This window comes from Bombyx mori, chromosome 3 (assembly GCF_030269925.1).
Source record: "Bombyx mori chromosome 3, ASM3026992v2".
Classification (NCBI taxonomy): domain Eukaryota; kingdom Metazoa; phylum Arthropoda; class Insecta; order Lepidoptera; family Bombycidae; genus Bombyx; species Bombyx mori.
In genome coordinates this window covers 11,776,149-11,797,075 of record NC_085109.1, presented here as the reverse complement: position 1 = coordinate 11,797,075, position 20,927 = coordinate 11,776,149, and positions in this window count along the sequence as shown.

Below are 20,927 nucleotides of genomic sequence, written 5' to 3'. Positions count from 1 at the left end.
TCAAAGCTTGAAATACAAAGAAACACTAAGCAAACTTACAATGCCAAAGAGAATAAATAAGTTATATTCGTATTTTATTAAATTCGATTTCTATGAAGGAATTCAAATTGAAATGAAATTTTACTAAATCCTTTTATAGTATTGAAATGCAAAGATTATTTATAAGTGCAGAAAGAAACGCTGTTTGAATAATGTACAGTTGAAGTTTCTTCGGCAATTACAGCGATTTGATTATTTTATCGGCTTTATCTCAATCAATCTCTTATAATTTTTGGCTTGAAGGGCTCGGCAGGTAATTACTCAGAACTTCAACCCTTAAAGATCTTTAATCTCTGCTCTGCATTCTGAAACCTATACATATTTATCTAAGATGATCTTCGAAACTAAACTCCTGCGAGGTCCTAAGTTAACTTTTACATATCACATTAACTTTGCTTTAATTTAAACATGACATTGAGAATTTAGTTGAATACTCAATAAAAAAACAGTAATTACTGATTTAGTTAACATACAAATTATCCATCATCCTTAGAGTTATTTTATTTGACACGAATATTTGATACGCACAGTTCAAAATCTCTACTCCTATTTCGCTAAATCTTCAAACGAATGTCTGTATTTATTAAAACTATTTAGCTTCATTCCGTTTGTCTGTCAGCAAAGAGTTGATGTTCTGAAGTTTTAATTTCCTTCAGTCGACCTCTCTAAACATTAGCTCGCGGACTTCCGTGTCACAATATTAAACACTAGCTTTTGCCCGCGACTTCGTCCGCGTGGAATAGTTCACAAATAATGCTTTATTTTAGAATAAATTTGATTAGCATAAAAAACGTTATAGTGAGGCAACCTTAACATATAGGCATATGCTGTCGCGGATTTTTTTTAGAACTTTTAATGGGGAACAATTCTGTCATACATTATTTTAGCGAAGCATTAACCTTTTCTGCAGCGCACGCAGCGGAAGCTCTCAAAAGGTAAAAATAAGACCGATTTTGAAACATTATTTATTGGTGTTCCGCTTGTATTAGTCTTAGCGTGATGTTATATAGCTTCCTCGATAAATGGGCTATCTAACCCTGAAATAATTTTTCAAATCGCACCAGTAGTTAGTGAGATTAGCGCGTTCAAACAAACAAACTCTTCAGCTTTATAATATTAGTATAGATACGAAATGAATTAAAATTTTAATCCTGTTTCTTTTCCGTCATTTTATTTCATTAGTTTTGATGAGTTTTGAGTTTTGAGAGAAATAACCGCTTTTTACTAAATGTATATGAATATGTATACACCAAATTAACATTTTTTATAATTTTTGTCTGTCTGTCTGTCTGTTTGTTCCGGGTAATCTCTGAAACGGCTGGACCGATTTTGACGAGACTTTCACTGATCGGTAGCTAATGATATAAGGAGTAACTAAGGCTACTTTTTTTAGACTAGCTTCGCCCCGCGGCGTCACCCGCGGTACGACAATAACCGAGCTATCAATAATAAAATGTAATGTTTCCGAGGCGAAGCGAGGGCGGGTCGCTAGTTTTTCATATAATTGAATACAGAAACATTTTCTCGTTTAATAATACCTTTATTATTAAGGAAGATATAAAGAAGTGTAATTAATTGAAGTCGTAAAATCATGTCTAAAATAATAATCAATGGCTTGATTTTATGACGTAGTTAATTATGATTTACGATTACATTAAATTTTTACAAATCTGTTGCTTTTTAATTATCTACCTAACGTAATTTAGTGGTTAATATATAAAAATAGGTTTATTTTTTATTTAGAAATTAGAGGCCATCTTTAGTTTTCATATAAAAGGCTTATAATAGGCTTATTTTTTAATGAAGACATTAGAGGGCGTTTTTAGATTTTTATGTCACCTTGAAAGATATGTTCGAATTCTCGATTAAATTGTATGAGAATTGTAACTTTCAAACCGGAATACATGACGGCTCAGTGGCAGTAACAAGCATGACTCCAGAATACACCCAACAATAGATAAGTTTTGATCCGGTTATCAAATTGTGATATTCTCAAAATTATATTCGGCAAACATAATGGTTATCCACGTTAATGTATCCATATCATAACGAAGACTGGTACAGTTGACGACTGCACGCTATGTTTAATTATATAGATGTTCCTTACACCGGTCGTATGTCATACGATATGCTGAATCCGCGTTCAAGTGTCCGAATTGTCCGGTTGTCAGCGGGAGCGGCTTACACTATGCCTGCTGAGTGATATTTACACTAAAACTGATGAAATATTAGCGCAATTCAATAATTATGGAATAGTTAAATATTTATAGCAAATATTTACGCTCCAGTTGCTTCCTTATTGTCGATGATTGTAGCTGTAGTCTTTTCACTATTTCAACCCACCTGGTGGAAAGCTACGTTCACCGGCATATCTATATGTCGTGTTTTAGTTGGACCACCGCTTCGGGCTTCGGACTCTAGGCCTTTCGCCTTCTATTGCCTATATCGATGAGCCTTTTTTTATTGCCCGTGTAGGCAGACAAGCATACGGCCCACCTGATGGTGAGTGGTTACCGTCGCCCATGGACGTCACCAACGGCAGGAGAGCCAAGCCACTGTCTACCTTTTAATACTCTCCAAAAACCTCGTTTGAAGAAAACATGTCAAAGCACTCGGGAAACGTGGCAAAAAATATCTCTGGAAACGCACTGTGGATGAACGCAGTGGCTCCAGGTAGTGTGGATGAACTCTACTCCGGTGGCGGACGGTGCGATTGTAAAAACGGGATGATGGTATCATCTTAAACAATTCCTCAGAGCACTCTCCATGGAACATACAGTACCAAATAAAGAGGGAACTGAAGTCCCTCCGCAGACCCAGAGGTTCGAAACGATCCAAGACTGGGATTATCGACAATCTGAACGGCCCAGCTTATCCCAGCCAACTTTCCCAGGCTACCAGAGCTGCTGCAGGATGTGTGATAGAAGTGTAACAAGCCACTACGAAGACAATATTGTTTTAGAGCCGTTTATAATTTTCTCTTAAAATTTATGCATTTGTACCCTGGACAGACATTACTCACTTTCAATTAATACTTGTACTCGCATAGAACAAAGTGATCATAGTGAGATATAAAAAAAGCCTTAAGATTTCTGCTAAACGGTCCCGTTTAGTGTTTAAAATACCTATAGACACTGTGGCAGTTAGGGGCAATCTGTTTCCGAGCTTTCCCGCGTGGTTGACTACCAAAATCCTGCCTATTTCTGGGGCGAAGAACTTGTGCATTTCAGTTTGTTCTGCACAGTTGTTATAAAATAAGCTTGATTCGTCGACCTCAGTAGTGTCACTGGTAGTAGGACCTCTTGTGAGTCCGCACGGGTAGGTGCCACCACCCCGCCTATTTCTGCCGTGAAGCAGTAATGCGTTTCGGTTTTAAGGGTGGGGTAGCCGTTGTAACTATACTGATACCTTAGAACTTATATCTCAAGGTGGGTGGCGCATTTACATTGTAGATGTCTATGGGCTCCAGTAACCACTTAACACCAGGTGGGCTGTGAGATCGTCCACCAAACTAAGCAATAAAAAAAAAAAAAATCGTGTCTCAAGGTTATTGGCACCATTCATGTTTCAACGTCTGTCAGTTCCAATACCGTTTAAAAATATCAAATGAATCCGCCTGATCACATAAAAATGAAATAAATAAATTTACTATAACGATTTTGCTGGTGACTGTACAATCAAGATGAAAAACCAAGTAACGGGTAGCATTTATATAGCAAGCACAATACGTATTGATGCCGAACATGTTAGCTTAATTGGGTACGAGCTAATAAAGCAGAAATTGTATCTAAGGGAGATCGGACCTTTAATGAGCTTAGTCTGATATATTCTTCAGAAATGTATATTTGTGATACTTTTGAAGTCGTCATGGTATAAAGGATAAGGCGTCCGTTGCTTTCGTATCTAGAGCGATGCACTGGTGTTCAAATCCCGCAGGCAAGTACAAATTTTTCTAATGAAATACGTACTTAACAAATGTTTTCGATTGACTTCCACGGTGAGGTAGGACGTCTTGTGAGTCCGCATGGGTAGGTACCACACCCCGCCTATTTCTACCGTGAAGCAGTAATGCGTTTCGGTCCGAAGGGTGCGGCAGTCGTTGTAACCATACTGAGACCTTAGAACTCATATCTCAAGGTGGGTGGCGGCATTTACGTTGTAGATTTCTATGGGCTCCAGTAACCATTTAACACCAGGTGGGCTGTGAGCTCGTCCACTCCCATAGTCACATAAAATTCAAAAGGGAAAAGTGCGATGTTTCTCTCTCGTACCCACTTGCGCTAACTGTACAAGTTGCAATTTTTTTTTCATACCGAAATCGACATTCTTTTACTAAATTCTGTAGGAAAACGTATTATTTATTTCGCAATATTATTCGAAAACAGTTGACGGCTGCCTCTGTCTCTCTGTCAGGAACATATATCCCGTGCGTTAGTTGACTGTGAATTTCCTTCTGTCGTGGATTTGATGCACTAAAGCGGACTAAATAGAACACTATTTTATGAATGAATGCAGTGGTTTTTGGAACGAAGTTCCTTATGGGACGATGCGGGGGGTACCCTAACCGGGAAAAACGTCCGTATCGTAAGATTTTTATCAGTAATGCACACAGTGTATGGACTTAACTTTGTAATAATGTACAAAAAATAACATAGTTTTTTATCATTCATTGACCACGATCTCAGAGCGTTCCTTTGCGCAATACACTAACTCTTATGCAAACAACCGTGAATGAAGTGTACCACAATAAGTTCGCACGTTACCGAATGACCGTGGGTTGTTGCGAAACCTCCAGTTGTATTTTCTTTATACCTCGAATAGAACTTAAAATTAATATTTTTATAATAAGGAACTTCGTTCCTATCCGGTGTCCCACGACACCACACATCATTTAAATATTGATAATAATGATGAAGGAAAATAATAATAATACTAATATAAGTCCACTACAGGTTCAAGGAACAGTTCAAGGAAGTGAAGACATACACGCGTCATTTGAAATCATGGTTCATTTTAGCAGGAGTGGGCTTAATGGTTTGACGTTTAATCATTCTTGGCAGGAATGGGTTTAATGGGAGTAGATGCGTGAGTTTACAATGCGCCTTGCCACCATTAATTAGGCCATTTTAAGTAATTATAGTATGGTATTGTATAAAGAATAACATACTACGCAACCATATCATAGTAACACCGTTTTTAAGCGACTAATATTTACCACAATTAATAAAACGTATACTACAACAGTACCTATAGTATTAATTTGTCAATACACATAAATATATAGGATGCTTTGAGTGCGGGGTTCCGTGAATGGCCACATTTTCCTGTATCAGAAATCGCTTCGAAATAATACACGTACATCATCTAAAAGCACACAATGGAATTCTCAATAATACATTTTCATTCATTTTAAACATAAATAATATTAATTCAACTCCATTGACTCAATTTAAAAAATCAAATGCCATGGCTACATTTATTTATGAACGCTCTGGATGATGGATTAAAATTGTGTAATAAAATGAGTCTTTAATTTTTTTTTAAGATTGCTTAGTTCTGACAAGAAACTCTGAGGAAATGAATTCAGAGTTCATCCTCTTGTCAACGTGAGGTGATTCATATTGTGATAACAACGTGCTCCGGAAATCACTTTATATAGTGTACCTACAGTGTGGATTAAAATATAAAATTAATTTATAAAACGCCGTGCTCTAGTACCTCTGAAAATATTTATCGTGACGCTAAAAGCCATTTACAGTGGTTTAAAATATTTACCAGCTTTTACTGAAAGAAAGAATATTCCTGACTTTGTCCCTTTGTTTTTGTACCGAGTTCTTTGTGGGTCACGGCGATTGTTATAAACACTTTAGCGAGATTGTCTCGCGTTTTAAGCTTCGGGTATTTTTCTTCTGTGGCATCTTGGACATGTTTTAGTACCAAAGACCTATCTAAGTCTGTCACAAAGCAATCATGCATTATAAGCTGAAGATTAGGACTTTTTCCCTACTTTTTTTTTTGTTGCTTAGATGAGTGGACGATCTCACAGCCCACCTAGTGTTAAGCGGTTACTGGAGCCCATAGACATCTACAACGTAAATGCGCCACCCACCTTGAGATATAAATTCTAAGGTCTCAAGTATAGTTACAACGGCTGCCCCACCTCTCAAACCGAAACGCATTACTGCTTCAGGGCAGAAATAGGCGGCGTGGTAGTACCTACCCGCGCAGTACCTACTCACAAGAGGTCCTACTATCAGTAAATACGCAAATTATAATTTTGCGGGTTCGATTTTTATTACACGACGTTATTCCTTCACCGTGGAAGTCAATTGTGAAAATTTTTTGAGTACGTATTTCATTAGAAAAATTTAGTACCTGCCTGCGGGATTCGAACACCGATGCATCGCTAGATACGAATGCACTGGATGTCTTATCCTTTAGGCCACGACGACTTATTCGCTGGTAGCCTAAGGGGCTATTCCAGCTATGCCCGGATGGGTAGGTGAGCTCACGGGCTCAACCTGAGAGAATTTGCTAACACTAGCCCTAGCAACAGCAGTGCTTCGCAGAGTCTACCACCGGATCGGAATCGCAAGGGCTACCCCACCCTTCAAACCGAAACGCTACTGCTTCACGGCAGAAATAGGCGGGGTGGCGGTACCTACTCGTGCGGACTCACAAGAGGTCCTACCCACCAGTGAAGTGTTCTATCAATGGTAATACACATAGACTGATGTGATTCAGAATGTTTCTGAACATGTTCCGAATTTCATTCTCATGACCGCTCACGTCAAAGTAAAAATCAAGTATTCGGAGGAAAATCCAAGAGAATATAACATCAAAGTGATGTTCGAATACCCAGTACATTGAAGTATGGGGGACAAAAGGAAATTGTTGGGGGACGAATACCCGAACTTGAACTTTATAAGGCTTCTAAATCACAAAACTAATAATCAAAGGGGTACGTACTACTGAGAAGTTGTCCGTAAGAAGAATTTAGGGTTACCAAACCAAACAAGAAAACGTTGATTATTTTTAAGTAAGTTTAATTTTCATGTTCGTTTTCACATTCGTTCGACATTCCAATGACCTAAGTTACGTTAGTATTAATTAAGATACCTTGAGTTTTAGGGGTATCGAGGTATGAAAAAAAGGCGAAAAGCTAATGAAAATTAAGTATTGTACATTGTATCTATTGTTTACGGGTATAACCATTAAAATGACATTTTTAAAAAATATTACTATTACAATGGGACAGGTGGTGGTCTTGGTTAATGTGCTTAACAGTAGATTTGATTCTTTTTTTTTTCTTGTTTAGGTAATCGAGCTCCTGGTGTGAATTGTATATTGGTGACATCAGAATGCCTCCACCCATGTTGATACATCAAGTCGAAGTCACTTATTTTGTACAAACACTGACTCGCAATTCAAATAGAGAAAAATTCTATTTCTCAGCAGAAATAGGCAGGATCGTGGTACTTATACGTACCTATCTGCAATTCGCCCTACCACCACTAAATGCCAGTTTGGTGATCGAAATAATAATATATTTAGAATTGGGATTGTGGCACATAAAATAAAACTGATTCGCTATTGAACCGAATTCCCGATTATTAAAACTAAAATTAATTCACACATCACTCATTCAATCATTTACGCCATCTTACATTTCCTTTTATTCGCTTCTCTCTTTCTTACCATTTTCTCTCGCTCACATCTTAATTCTGCGACCCACGTTCTTTTAATACGTTCCGTTCTCATCCATCCTACATCTATAACATTCAGAGACTACTGTTTTTCTGTCTCCATTGAATCTCCTATTCTGCTTTTAAGATGCTCACAAGAAGAGATAAGGTGGTCCTGGTTTAGGCCAGCACCACACAGTAAATTTAGCCGGGCCGTAAGTTATTCTGTCCCCGGGCAAAAATCCTGCATGTTTTGACGTGATAACGTCTTATAATTCGTTAGAGCCGGCTGCACGCACGAAAAAACATGACTCATTGAGGCGTTCCATATAAGGCTTGAAGTGAAAGCGAGAGCGCGCAACGAGCGACAAGGAGGCACAATCGGCCTCCGCGTTCGGACATCTGTCTCTCTCCTACTTGAGTGAGCGATGCATCCGCGTGGACAGCTGCTATACAATAATACATTTACATGTTTTCAAGTATGAAGTTCAGTGAAAAGTGAACGTGGTGTCAATTGTCCATACAAAATATCTATCAAACAAATAAAACAAAAATTTTCTTTTAAAAAATGAAACCATTCCATCAGTATTATCTTATGACGTTGTCACGTTCAACTATCGTCAGTAAACCGACTTTACATATAACCGATTTTTTTTTGGTCCAAAAATAAGGTTTTCCAACCCATGATAAATCATTTCAAGTTCGCGACGGTCAAAGTGGCCCGAGTACAGGAAAACGTCCGGTTGAGTATTCGTTGCGGTTTATAAATGATCCTTCATAAAATACTTTGCGGAGGGAAATAATTTAATCTCGTTCTATTTTTTTTTTTTTTCGCAATTCATAATAACGTATCGTACTTGTGGTAGAAACAAAACAGAGTCAATGTTTTGTTCGGCTTCCATTGGTCGTCTTCCTAGTCGGATACTCTTGGCAGAGTAGTCGTGGCTGTCGATGGACAGGATTGCGTCTTTTTTTTTATTGCTTGGATGGGTAGACGAGCTCACAGCCCACCAGGTGTTAAGTGGTTACTGGAGCCCATAGACATCTACGATGTAAATGCGCCACCCACCTTGAGATATAAGTTCTAAGGTCTCAAGTGTAGTTACAGCTACAACGGCTGCCCCATCCTTCAAACTGAAAAGCATTACTGCTTCACGGTAGAAATAGGCAGAGTGGTGATACCTACCCGCGCGGACTCACAAGAGGTCCTACCACCAGTAAAAAATCAGTATCAATCAGAATAGATTTTTTTGGAACGAAGTTCTTTATGGGACGATGCGAAGGGGTACCTTAACCGGGAAAAAACGTCCGTAACGTAAGATTTTTGTTAGTAATGCACACTGTGTAAGACTTAACTTTGTAATAACGTACAAATTAGTAATGCACACAGTGTACGACTTAACTTTGTATTAACGTACAACAAACAAAATATTTTTTTATCATTCATTGAGCACAATCTCAGAGCGTTCGTTTGCGCAATACACTAACTCTTATGCTAACAACCGTGAATGTAGTGTACCACAATAAGTTCGCACGTTACCGAATGACCGTGGGTTGTTGCAAAACGTCCAGTTTTATTTTCTTCATACCTCAAATAGAACTCAAAGTTATAATAATATTTTTATAATAAGGAACTTCGTTCCTATCCGGTGTCCCACGACACCACACATTTCTTTTTTATACACCTAGTCCTTAACAGATACTGATAAAGAAACACTTAACTTTCTCTTTTCCAAAAGAGGTTCCAAAAGGTTTATCACGATCGCTTGACCCCTTTAATAAGCAGACACTCAATTCGTTCTGAGCTGTCAATTAAAATGTGCTCTGAATGACGCAATGTATGCTATACAAATTTTAATGATGTCGGGATTCGACATTTGCATTTGACATATTTCAGAAACGTTTGTGATCACCAGGCAAATTTCTGTTTATATCACTGAAGTTAGGTCTATGGTTTATATATATGTAATTGTAACTCACTATCCTGACACAGAGATAATGAATAGAGTAAATAGTTTCTTTGCAAAAGACTTCCAAAGCATCAAAATGAGGTTTTCGGCGGAAGTACGTACAGGGTGGCCCATAAGTCCTTTGATGTGAAAAAAATTTTATTAAAATAAAACTAATTACATTATGAATTAAATTTTTATTTACATAAAAAGCTTAAAAAACGGGAATTATTTTTTGAAAATAACATCTCCTAAATGTAATCCGTTGCGATCACGGCACTCTTGCAAACGACGTCTAAAATTGTCGATGACTGCGCGGCACGTCACTGTTGAAATGCTTGTCATTTCTCTGCGGATGTTTTCTTTTAGGGCCTCAATTGACCGCGGGTTTGTGTCGTATACTTTAGCCTTAAGGTAGCCCCACAAAAAAAAATCCATCGGGGTCAGATCTGGACTACGTGGAGGCCAGGAAATGTCTCCTCTCTTAGAGATAACTTTGCCAGGAAAAAGTTGACGGATAACGGGCATAGCAGTGTTAGAGGTGTGAGAAGTGGCCCCATCCTGTTGAAACCACGTCCTGGCATTAAAGCCTGAAAAGTTTTGCAATTCTGGTATGAAAAACTCTTCGATCATAGCCACATATCGCTCCGACGTAACAGTAACTGCGCGCCCTCTGCCATCCTCAAAGAAGTAAGGCCCTAGGATACCATGGGCTGACATAGCGGCCCAAACAGTCACTTTCGGACTATGTAAGGGCTTCTGATGCTTAAGTTTTGGATTGATGGGGCTCCAATAGCGGCAATTTTGTTTACTAACATGCCCGTTAAGATGGAAATGAGCCTCGTCAGAGAACATTATGTTATTGAAGGAAGTAAACCGATTCAACATTTCATTCGCATAATTTTGTCTTTGAATACCGTCAGTTTCCTTTAATTCTTGAACCAACTGAATTTTGTAAGGGTGCATATGTAAATCTTTCTTCAAAATCCGTTGTAACGATGTCCTGGATACGTTTAATGCTCTGGCGCGCTTACGAGTTGACTGTGTCGGATTTTCGCGAATAGACTGTGTCACTGTGTCTATGTTTTGTTCCGTACGTGACGTCCTTGGGCGACCCAACCGCGGTTTATCTAACGTCGAACCGGTCTCCTCGAACTTAGCAACCCAGTTCTTAATCGTTTGAAGAGTTGGAGTGTCGTCAAAGTTGTGTAAACCTTTGTGTTCTCGAAATTTACGCCGCGCAACGGTTGCCGAATTGTCGTTTTTATAAAACTCGCGCACACAAAACGCACGGTCCGCTCCGGTAAAACGCTCCATCGCGACTAAATTCCCAGAAACCGAAGTTACTCCCTCCGCTTCCCCTGCACCGCTCACGCGCGCCCTGTTCGTTTTATTCAAATTTTACTTTTCAAAGGACTTATGGGCCACCCTGTACAATAAAGTTTAATTTTAGTATCATCATCAGCTTGTATCTCTCCACTACTGGTTGTAGGCCTCTCTCATGGGCCGCCACAGTGAACGGTCCTCCGCCTTTCGCATCCAATCTTCTCCAGCATATCGCCAAGTCATCAGTCCACCGGGCAGGGAGACGCCAACGCTGCGCTTACCGGTACGTGGTCTCTAGTTCAGAATGCGTCTGTTCCATCGGCCATCAGTTCTGCGACACGTATGTCCGGCCCATTGCCACTTTAGCTTAACTTTCATTTTAACGGCCATGAAAAAGGTGAAACCCGTTATAGTCTTTCACTGTGCACTTTTTCGCTCAAAACGTAAACAGAGAAAGAACCTAACTTTTCATGTCTCCCCGTTCTATTATTTGGAGCTAAAAGGCTCTCATTGTGCCAAAGCAGTCTTAGAAAACAATTTACTTACGATGAGTTTGTTTAATCGATTTTAAATGAACAATTTTAGGGTGTTTCTATGCCCAATTTATTATCTCGTGCTTTTATGGTTTTACAATTTTGAGTGAAAATTTTAAGGTCCTTCAATGCTCCATTCATTCAGATCCTTTTTATGCTAACACGATATTTCAATTTAGTAAAACAATGATAAAAGCTATTGTTTTATTTGTTTGAAAAAAGGAAAAAAATAATAATAATTTAATTCTATTAAAACCTACAAATAATAAAATTTAAATCTCATTTTCTTAATCGTCAAAAACTTTTTTTTTTTTTAAATTAAATTTCATGTGTTTGCCTTCAAAACTGTATGCAGTCAAAAACAAAAGTTTCCGCGCATAATTTTTCATTTTTGTTATTGCTTTATATAAATATCCCGTATCGCTGCATGTGGTGTTCATTCTCGCTCACGACTCGGTCGTGCGCGGACGTGCTTTCCGATCCGTGGCCCGCTTGCGAGCTGCGTCTCTGAACTCACAGTTGTGCTCGACAGTGTAGTGACCGTGAATACATCGTGCTTACAATTCAGTAGTGCGGACGTGCCGATCCGTTGGTCGCTTGCGATTTGCGTCTCGGAGTCCATTTTTGTGCGCTAAAGTGTTGTAACCGCGAACCCACCCTTTACCAACTGCCTTTTTCAAGGCAAAACCAATCGCTACGATCAGGCTTCATGTGGCACTCACAGGCTAGCGATTTCCTAACCCTTCCCAAAACAACAGTCTTTTTCAAGACTAGACCCCCGCTCGCGATTCTGCCTGCTGTAGCACTATACAGCCCGAGCGGGTTCCTTTCCTTTTCCCCGCCGATTGCCGTTTTCACGGCATAGGCATTCCCTCCCCCTGCTCCTTGCTGTCCTGCAGCACAGGGGGGTTACAAATCCTATCCGGGGCCTCGCCTTTCGGCGAGTTCAACAAAAGTCCCGGGGCCGCCCCCCCCGGGCAAGAAGCAAGAAGAAACATGGAAGAAAGTGCAAGTGTTTGTGACAGTGATCTTGTCGGGTTCCTCCGGGATAGGTACCCGACAATTAGGGCCGAATATTTAGCATTTAGGGCCTCTCGTGGCAATCCCTCCCCCCCCGCGTCCGTCGCCGCGTATTTCAACCGTGCCTCGGAGGCACGCCGCGCGCCCCCCGCCGCCGCGTTAAGTTCGAGCGCACGTTCCGACGATGCGACTCACGAAGCGCCTAGCGCTACCCCCACCCCCGCGCCCGCGTCGATTACGTCATCGCTCGTATCGTCCGTCGCGACCTCCGTAGTCTCAAGTTCAGGCTCCGATACGGAATCGGAGATGGACTTTGAATCCGCGTCCAGCCCTCAGCCCGGAACCTCGGATGGTTTCCAAACAGTGACACGTGGAAAGAAGCGTACTCGCGCCGTGGAGTCCCGGAACTCCACGACAAAACAGACGAAATCCGCGTCCGCCTCTCGACCGAAAGTAGTAGTTACACCGGAGTCGGACTCCGCGCGCCGCGTAACCCCACCGCCGCGTCCCAAGCCCGCGCCCGCTCCCAAAGTAGCTGCCCCGCCCCCGCTGATACTTCAAGAGAAGACAGCGTGGAATCGCGTGTCCCAGGCCCTTCAGGCAAATAAAATTAACTACACCCATGCGCGTAACGTCGCGCATGGGATTCAGATCAAGGTCGCAACGCCGGGCGACCATAGGGCCCTCTCAGCATACCTCCGAAAGGAGAACATAGGTTTCCACACCTATGCTCTTCAGGAGGACCGCGAGCTCCGCGTAGTAATACGCGGAGTCCCTAAGGAGCTAGAAATAGACTACATTAAGGAGGATCTGACCGCTCAGGCCCTCCCGATAGTTAGTGTGCACCGGATGCACAGCGGGCGGGGCAAACAGCCCTACAACATGATACTCGTCGCGTTGGAGCCAACCCCGGAGGCCAAAAAGAAGATCTCATGCCTCTCGACAGTCTGCGGCCTATCCGGGGTCTCCATCGAAGCCCCCCATAAGCGTGGCACTCCCGGGCAGTGCTACAGGTGCCAACTCTATGGCCACTCGGCGCGTAATTGCCACGCGCGCCCCCGCTGCGTGAAGTGCCTCGGCGATCACGCTACATTAGATTGCGTTAGAGATAGGGAAACCGCGACCGAACCTCCCAGCTGTGTCCTATGCCTTAAGCAAGGGCACCCCGCGAACTACCGTGGATGTCCCAGGGCTCCGCGAAAACGTCCAACCCACCCAGCTCCGCGAACCGTCGGCCCAAAGACTTCGGCACCTTCAGTGCCGAAACCCGCCTTCGTGCCGGCTGCAGTTCCCACGGTCTCGGCGTGGAAAAAGCCGCTGCCGTATACGAAGGCGGGAACGGAAACCGCACCCCCGCCCCCGCTCGTGACACGCCCCGCGCCCCAGCCCCTGCTCGCACCTCGCCCCGCGCCCGCGTTCCGTCCCCCGCAACCCTCTGCCGTCAACGACTTCGCGCTCGTGCGTGACTTCGTCACCGCGGTCAACTTCGACCGTCTGCGATCGTTCGCAGACGCGATACGTAGGTCGGTAACCCCCGAACAGCGGCTCGCGGCCGCTTTCGATCACATGGACGTCTACGAGTCCGTGTCGCGTACGTTATAAAATCTTTACCGGTAACCAATGGCGCAAAAAGGTAGAGAAAAACCGTATTCCCTTACGTTAGCATTCTATAATGCTAACGGACTCGCGCGGCAACGCGATCAAATTTTTGAATTCCTCCGCGATAATCTTGTAGATATTCTATTAGTGCAGGAAACCTGTCTGAAGCCCTCGCGTCGCGACCCGAAAGTCGCGAATTACGTCATGGTTAGGAATGACAGACTCACCGCCTCCAAAGGCGGGACTGCCATTTACTATAGGCGGGCCCTGCACGTTGTCCCTCTCGATACTCCCTTGCTCTCACATATTGAGGCGTCAGTGTGCCGTATCTCGCTGACGGGACACCAGCCGATCGTCATCGCATCCGTTTATCTACGTTGTAGATGTCTATGGGCTCCTGTAACCACCAGGTGGACTGTGAGCTCGTCCACCCATATATGGTATACAAGTACGAAATATAGCATGCATGGAGATGCCGTATGTAGCGAGACAAGGCGCGGCGCTATCGAACCTTCTTTGGCGGCGATGTGCAGCGGCGTGTACCGGTCCTTGGTGGTGGCGGCCACGTCGGCGCCGTGCTGCAGCAGCAGCGCCGCGATGTCGGCGTGCCCCAGCCGCGCCGCCACGTGCAGCGGGCTCTGCTCCTCGCGAGCGCGCGCGTCCACCTGCAGCACGTGCGCGCTCGTGTGTACGTGTTCCCGTAACCCATCCAAGGTGTCGGATGGATTAAAAGACAATACCAAATTTTGAATTGTCTTTCAATCTAGTCTCTATTTTTTGAGCAGTGACATCGAGTCACTGTTCGGCATGGGAGACTCTGTCATCCTGGCAGGCGATTTAAATTGCCACCACACTAGGTGGAACTGCCATCGTACAAACGTTAACGGTAGGCGTCTCGACGCGTTTATAGACGACCTCACCTTTGAAATAGTCGGTCCCCCAACTCCAACATGTTATCCGTATAACATCGCGCTCCGTCCGAGCACTATAGACCTGGCATTGCTTAGGAACGTAACTCTGCGCTTGCGTTCCATCGAAGCAATGTCAGAGCTCGACTCAGACCACCGACCTGTCATTATGCAGCTCGGTCGCCCTCACAACCCAGTCACTGTTACGAGGACCATGGTGGATTGGAATAAGCTGGGCACGTGCCTAGCCGACGCCGCTCCGCCAATCCTCCCTTACGGCCCGGATTCGAATCCATCCCCCGAGGACACCGTCGAATCCATAAACATCATTACCGATCACATCTCTTCCGCGATCATTAGATCTTCTAAAGAAGTCGATGTGGAGGACAGCTTCCACCGCATCAGACTGTCCCCCGATCTTAGGAATCTCTTAAGAGTTAGGAACGCGGCAATCCGAGCCTACGATCGTCTTCCCACGCATTCAAACCGGATTCAGATGCGTCGTCTACAACGCGAAGTCCATTCCCGCTTAAGCGACGCGCGTAACGATAATTGGCATAGTTATTTAGAACAACTCGCGCCCTCCCACCAAGCATACTGGCGACTAGCTAGGACTCTCAAATCCGAAACTACCGCTACTATGCCTCCCCTCTTACGCCCTTCAGGCCAACCACCGGCATTCGATGACGATCACAAGGCTGAGCTGCTGGCCGATGCACTGCAAGAGCAGTGCACCACCAGCACTCAACACGCGGACCCCGAACACACCGAGTTAGTCGACAGGGAGGTCGAGCGCAGAGCTTCCCTGCCGCCCTCGGACGCGTTACCCCCCATTACCACGGACGAAGTTAGAGACGCGATCCACAACCTCCAACCTAGGAAGGCACCAGGCTCCGACGGCATCCACAACCGCGCGCTAAAATTTTTGCCAGTCCAACTGATAGCAATGTTGGCTACAATTTTAAATGCCGCTATGACGCACTGCATCTTTCCCGCGGTGTGGAAAGAAGCGGACGTTATCGGTATACATAAGCCGGGCAAACCGAGAAACGAAACTTCTAGTTACCGTCCGATTAGTCTCCTCTCGACGATAGGAAAAATTTACGAACGTCTCCTTAGGAAACGCCTCTGGGATTTTGTTACCGCGAACAAAATTCTCATAGACGAACAGTTCGGATTCCGCTCAAAACACTCGTGCGTACAACAAGTGCACCGCCTCACGGAGCACATTCTGATAGGACTAAATAGGCGTAAACAAATCCCGACCGGCGCCCTCTTCTTCGACATCGCGAAGGCGTTCGACAAAGTCTGGCACAACGGTTTAATTTACAAACTGTACAACATGGGAGTGCCAGACAGACTCGTGCTCATCATACGAGACTTCTTGTCGAACCGTTCGTTTCGATATCGAGTAGAGGGAACTCGTTCTCGTCCCCGTCAACTGACCGCCGGAGTCCCGCAAGGCTCCGCGCTCTCCCCGTTATTATTTAGTTTGTATATCAATGATATACCCCGGTCTCCGGAGACCCATCTAGCGCTCTTCGCCGATGACACGGCTATCTACTACTCGTGTAGGAAGATGTCGCTGCTTCATCGGCGACTCCAGATCGCAGTAGCCACCATGGGACAGTGGTTCCGGAAGTGGCGAATAGACATCAACCCCACGAAAAGCGCAGCGGTGCTCTTCAAAAGGGGTCGCCCTCCGAACATCACTTCGAGCATCCCACTCCGTAGTAGGCGCGCAAACACCTCCGCCGTTAGTCCCATCACTCTCTTTGGCCAGCCCATACCGTGGGTTTCGAAGGTCAAATATCTAGGCGTCACCCTCGACAGAGGGATGACATTCCGTCCCCATATAAAAACGGTACGCGACCGCGCCGCGTTTATTCTAGGACGACTCTATCCAATGCTTTGTAGTCGAAGCAAACTGTCCCTCCGCAATAAGGTAACTCTCTACAAAACTTGTATACGCCCCGTCATGACGTATGCAAGCGTAGTGTTCGCTCACTCAGCCCGCACCCACTTGAAATCCCTTCAGGTTATTCAATCACGATTCTGCAGGATAGCCGTCGGAGCGCCATGGTTCCTTAGGAATGTGGATCTCCACGATGACCTGGAGCTCGACTCTCTTAGTAAGTATCTACAGTCGGCATCGCTGCGCCATTTTGAGAAGGCGGCACGACATGAGAACCTTCTCATCGTAGCCGCTGGAAATTACATACCTGACCCAGTAGACCGAATGGTAAACCGTCGACGTCGCCCAAAGCACGTCATTACGGATCCTCCTGATCCATTAACGGTGCTTTTAGGCACCACAAGCACCGGTCACCGTCCTCGTCGAACCCGTCGCTTGCGACGAAGGGCTCGACGAGCGAACTAACCCATAGACACAGCCCACTGAGTTTCTCGCCGGATCTTCTCAGTGGGTCGCGTTTCCGATCCGGTGGTAGATTCTGCGAAGCACTGCTCTTGCTAGGGTCAGTGTTAGCAACTCTCCGGTTGAGCCCCGCGAGCTCACCTACTAACGTTAGGGTGAAGCTGAAATAGTCTCTCAAGGCTATCAGCATAGGTAGGGAAAGAAATGTGGTGTTTGATTGCGGGCGGGATCTTTGAGTGTGGGTCTTCATTGCTTTGTCGTTTTAAGTGTACAGTTCTATTGTTATTTCCTGTACGACATTGCATAAGCTTCGCAGTTCGAACCTTCAATAAGTCGTTTTATTTAAAAAAATACAAACAATAAAGTACAATCTTAATGCATCGATAATGTTTCTTATGAACAGACTTCGTAGTCTCTGCTTGTATAACTTATTAAAATATTTCAGTTTCCGATCGGTTGGAAATTGGTTATATCTCAAGCAAAATCACAAAGCGCAAACAAACTTGTGAGTGCCAGGTTACACTGAAGCTTCGGAGAATACAAAAAAAAGTAATTTGTTTTTTTTTCCTTCCTATGCTGACAGGCTTGAGAGGCTATTTCAGTTTCGCCCTAACATGTATAGGTGAGCTCACGGGGCTCAAGCCGGAGTGTTGCTAACACTGACCCTAGCAAGGGCAGGCCTTTGCAGAATCTACCACCGGATCGGAAACGTGACCATTGAGAAGGTCCGGCGAGAAACTCAGTGGGCTGTAACTATGGGGGTTTGTTTCGACTTATATGATTTGGACGGGCAAAACTTTTTTGAGGAAATGCTTTCTGGCAATTAAATAACATTTGGTTTTATAATTTGACGTTGCGATAACGTAACGTTGCAACAGTGTTCGAATCCCGCAGGCAAATACCAATTTTCCGAATGAAATACGTACTTAACAAATGTTCACGATTGACTTCCACGGTGAAGAATTAACAGAATCAAACCGGCAAAATTATAGTTTGCGTAATTACTGGTGGTAGGACGTCTTTTGAGTCTACACGGGTAGATACCACCGCCCTGCCTATTTCTGCGGTGATGCAGTAGTGCGTTTCACTTTGAAGGGTGGGGCAGCCGTTATGTTGTAAAAACGGAGACCTTAGAACTTATATCTCAAAGTGGGTGGCGGTATTTACGTTGTATATGTCTATAGGCTTCGGTAACCACTTAACACCAGGTGGCTCGTGAGCTCGTCCACCCATCTAAGCAATTTATAAAAAAAAGCAACCGCTTTACAATGCAATAGAGATTTCGACGTTATGACCCAAGGTGACTGGTGTCTCTCTGATGATCTGATGTTCTGATGTCTGTGGGTTCTGGTAAGCACTTACCTTCAGATGGACCATGAAAACCTTATTCAGGCTTGAGATTTAAAATATTGTTTGAATGATTCATTTAATTAACATGAATTAGGGTAGGTATTTTTGTAACTTCCAATGAGTATCCAATGAATGAGTATATCAGAGGAAGTGTGAAAGTGGCCCCGGTAAACAACAAATTAGGGAGCGGACGGTTAGCGTGGTACGGACATGTGATGCGTAGAGAGGAGATGCATGTGACTAGGAGATGTATGGAAATGGTAGTGCAAGGTACAGGGGGAAGAGGTCGACCAAGGAAGACATGGATGGAGTGTGTGAATGACGATATGAGAGAGAGAGGAGTGAGTGTTGAGATGACGGCTGATAGAAGAGAATGGAAGAGAAAAATTAGTTGTGCCGACCCCACCTAGTGGGATAAGATGGAGAAAAAGAAGAGATTTTTGTAACTTTCCTGGATTACGTCTCTTTCTACGATCTTTCCGATTTGGAGGATGACTAGAAGTGAGCGCTTTCAATGATAAGTCAGAGCATATCTCTATTTTTCAGTTTAGTTTTTCTCAATCACTCTTTCTGTTTATTATCGTTATTTTTGTGTACCCAAGTGCAATAAAGATATTTTGTATTATATTGTTTGAGATGAAACCCGCGCAAACTAAAAAAATGTAATAAAAGTTTTGAAGTCGTCGTGGCCTAACGGATAAGACGTCCGGTGCATTCGTGTTGACCAATTTTTCTAATGAAATACGTACTCAACGAATTCACGATTGATTTCCACGGTGAAGGAATAACATCGTGTAATAAAAATGAAACCCGCAAAATTATAATTTGCGTAATTACTGGTGGTAGGACCTCTTGTGAGTCCGCGCGGGTGGGTACCACCACCCTGCCTATTTCTACCGTGAAGCAGTAATGCGTTTCGGTTTGAAGGGTGTGGCAGCCGTTGTAACTATACGTGAGACCTTAGAACTTATATCTCAAGGTGGGTGGCGCATTTACGTTGTGGATGTCTATGGGCTCCAGTAACCACTTAACACCAGGTGGGCTGTGAGCTCGTCCAGCCATCTAAGCAATAAAAAAATAAAAAATAAAAATTGAATCTAAAAAACCTAGTTTAGCAGATGGAAATAACGCTATTGCAATGTCTCTACAAAAATGAGTCGTCTATTATCAAAGGTGGCAATCTGTGCATTTGGACGAAAAAATGTAATTGATATGTCAATACAGATTGATTTGAATATAATCGTCTCCTTCAAAGAATACGGTTCAAAACCTGCATTAAATAAAGGTTAATAGTTAACCTGTTATTTATCTAAGATGTCGTTCCGAAGAGTTTTGTGACTGCCAATGGAATACAAAGTCAATAATTCGTTTTTCTAATTTACCAATAATTATCCAAAAGTCCGATTGCCGGCTTTGATAATAGTCGACTCAAATATTTGATATTAGAATAAATAAAGCTTCGGTATATAGAAGCTTCCGTGATAATTTGCATGCGGAACGCACGATGTCTTTCCAGCGAAACATCAGAATTCTACACGGTATTGCAGAGGTGAACGTGTTATAACATCATATTGCATCTGTGTAGCAAACGTAGACGCTAATAGCATTTTGCAAATATCATTCACTGAGTTTTTAGATGAAAAACTGTGTGGATTTAATTTTAAAAATGGCATTTAGAGCAACGGCGGTTCCAGGGGGGGGGGGGACATGGGGGTCATGACCCCCCCTGAGCTAGTTCCAGGACTTGAACGAACTTGGACTAATTGAAGAACATCATGATTTATTCATTATCTATTGTTATTAAAATTAAATTATAAGTTCTTAACTTGCCCACGACTATGTGACCCCCTCCTGGCGCCAAGGCTGGATCCGCCCTTGATTTAGAGATAACATTCTTTATTGCACACCAAAACACAATTAACATCAGAAGACAGTCAACAAGCAGATACGTTTGTACGATAGGTTGTCTTATCCCTAAAAGCGATCTCTTCCAGACAACCGTTTAAATAGCGATGGATAAAGATTTAACAGACAGGAATTTAACGTGATTTTGAAATTTATCTACTTATATAAACTGCAATTTTCTTTTTTTATTGCCTTTGTAGGCACACGGGCATACGGCCCACCTGATGGTGAGTGGT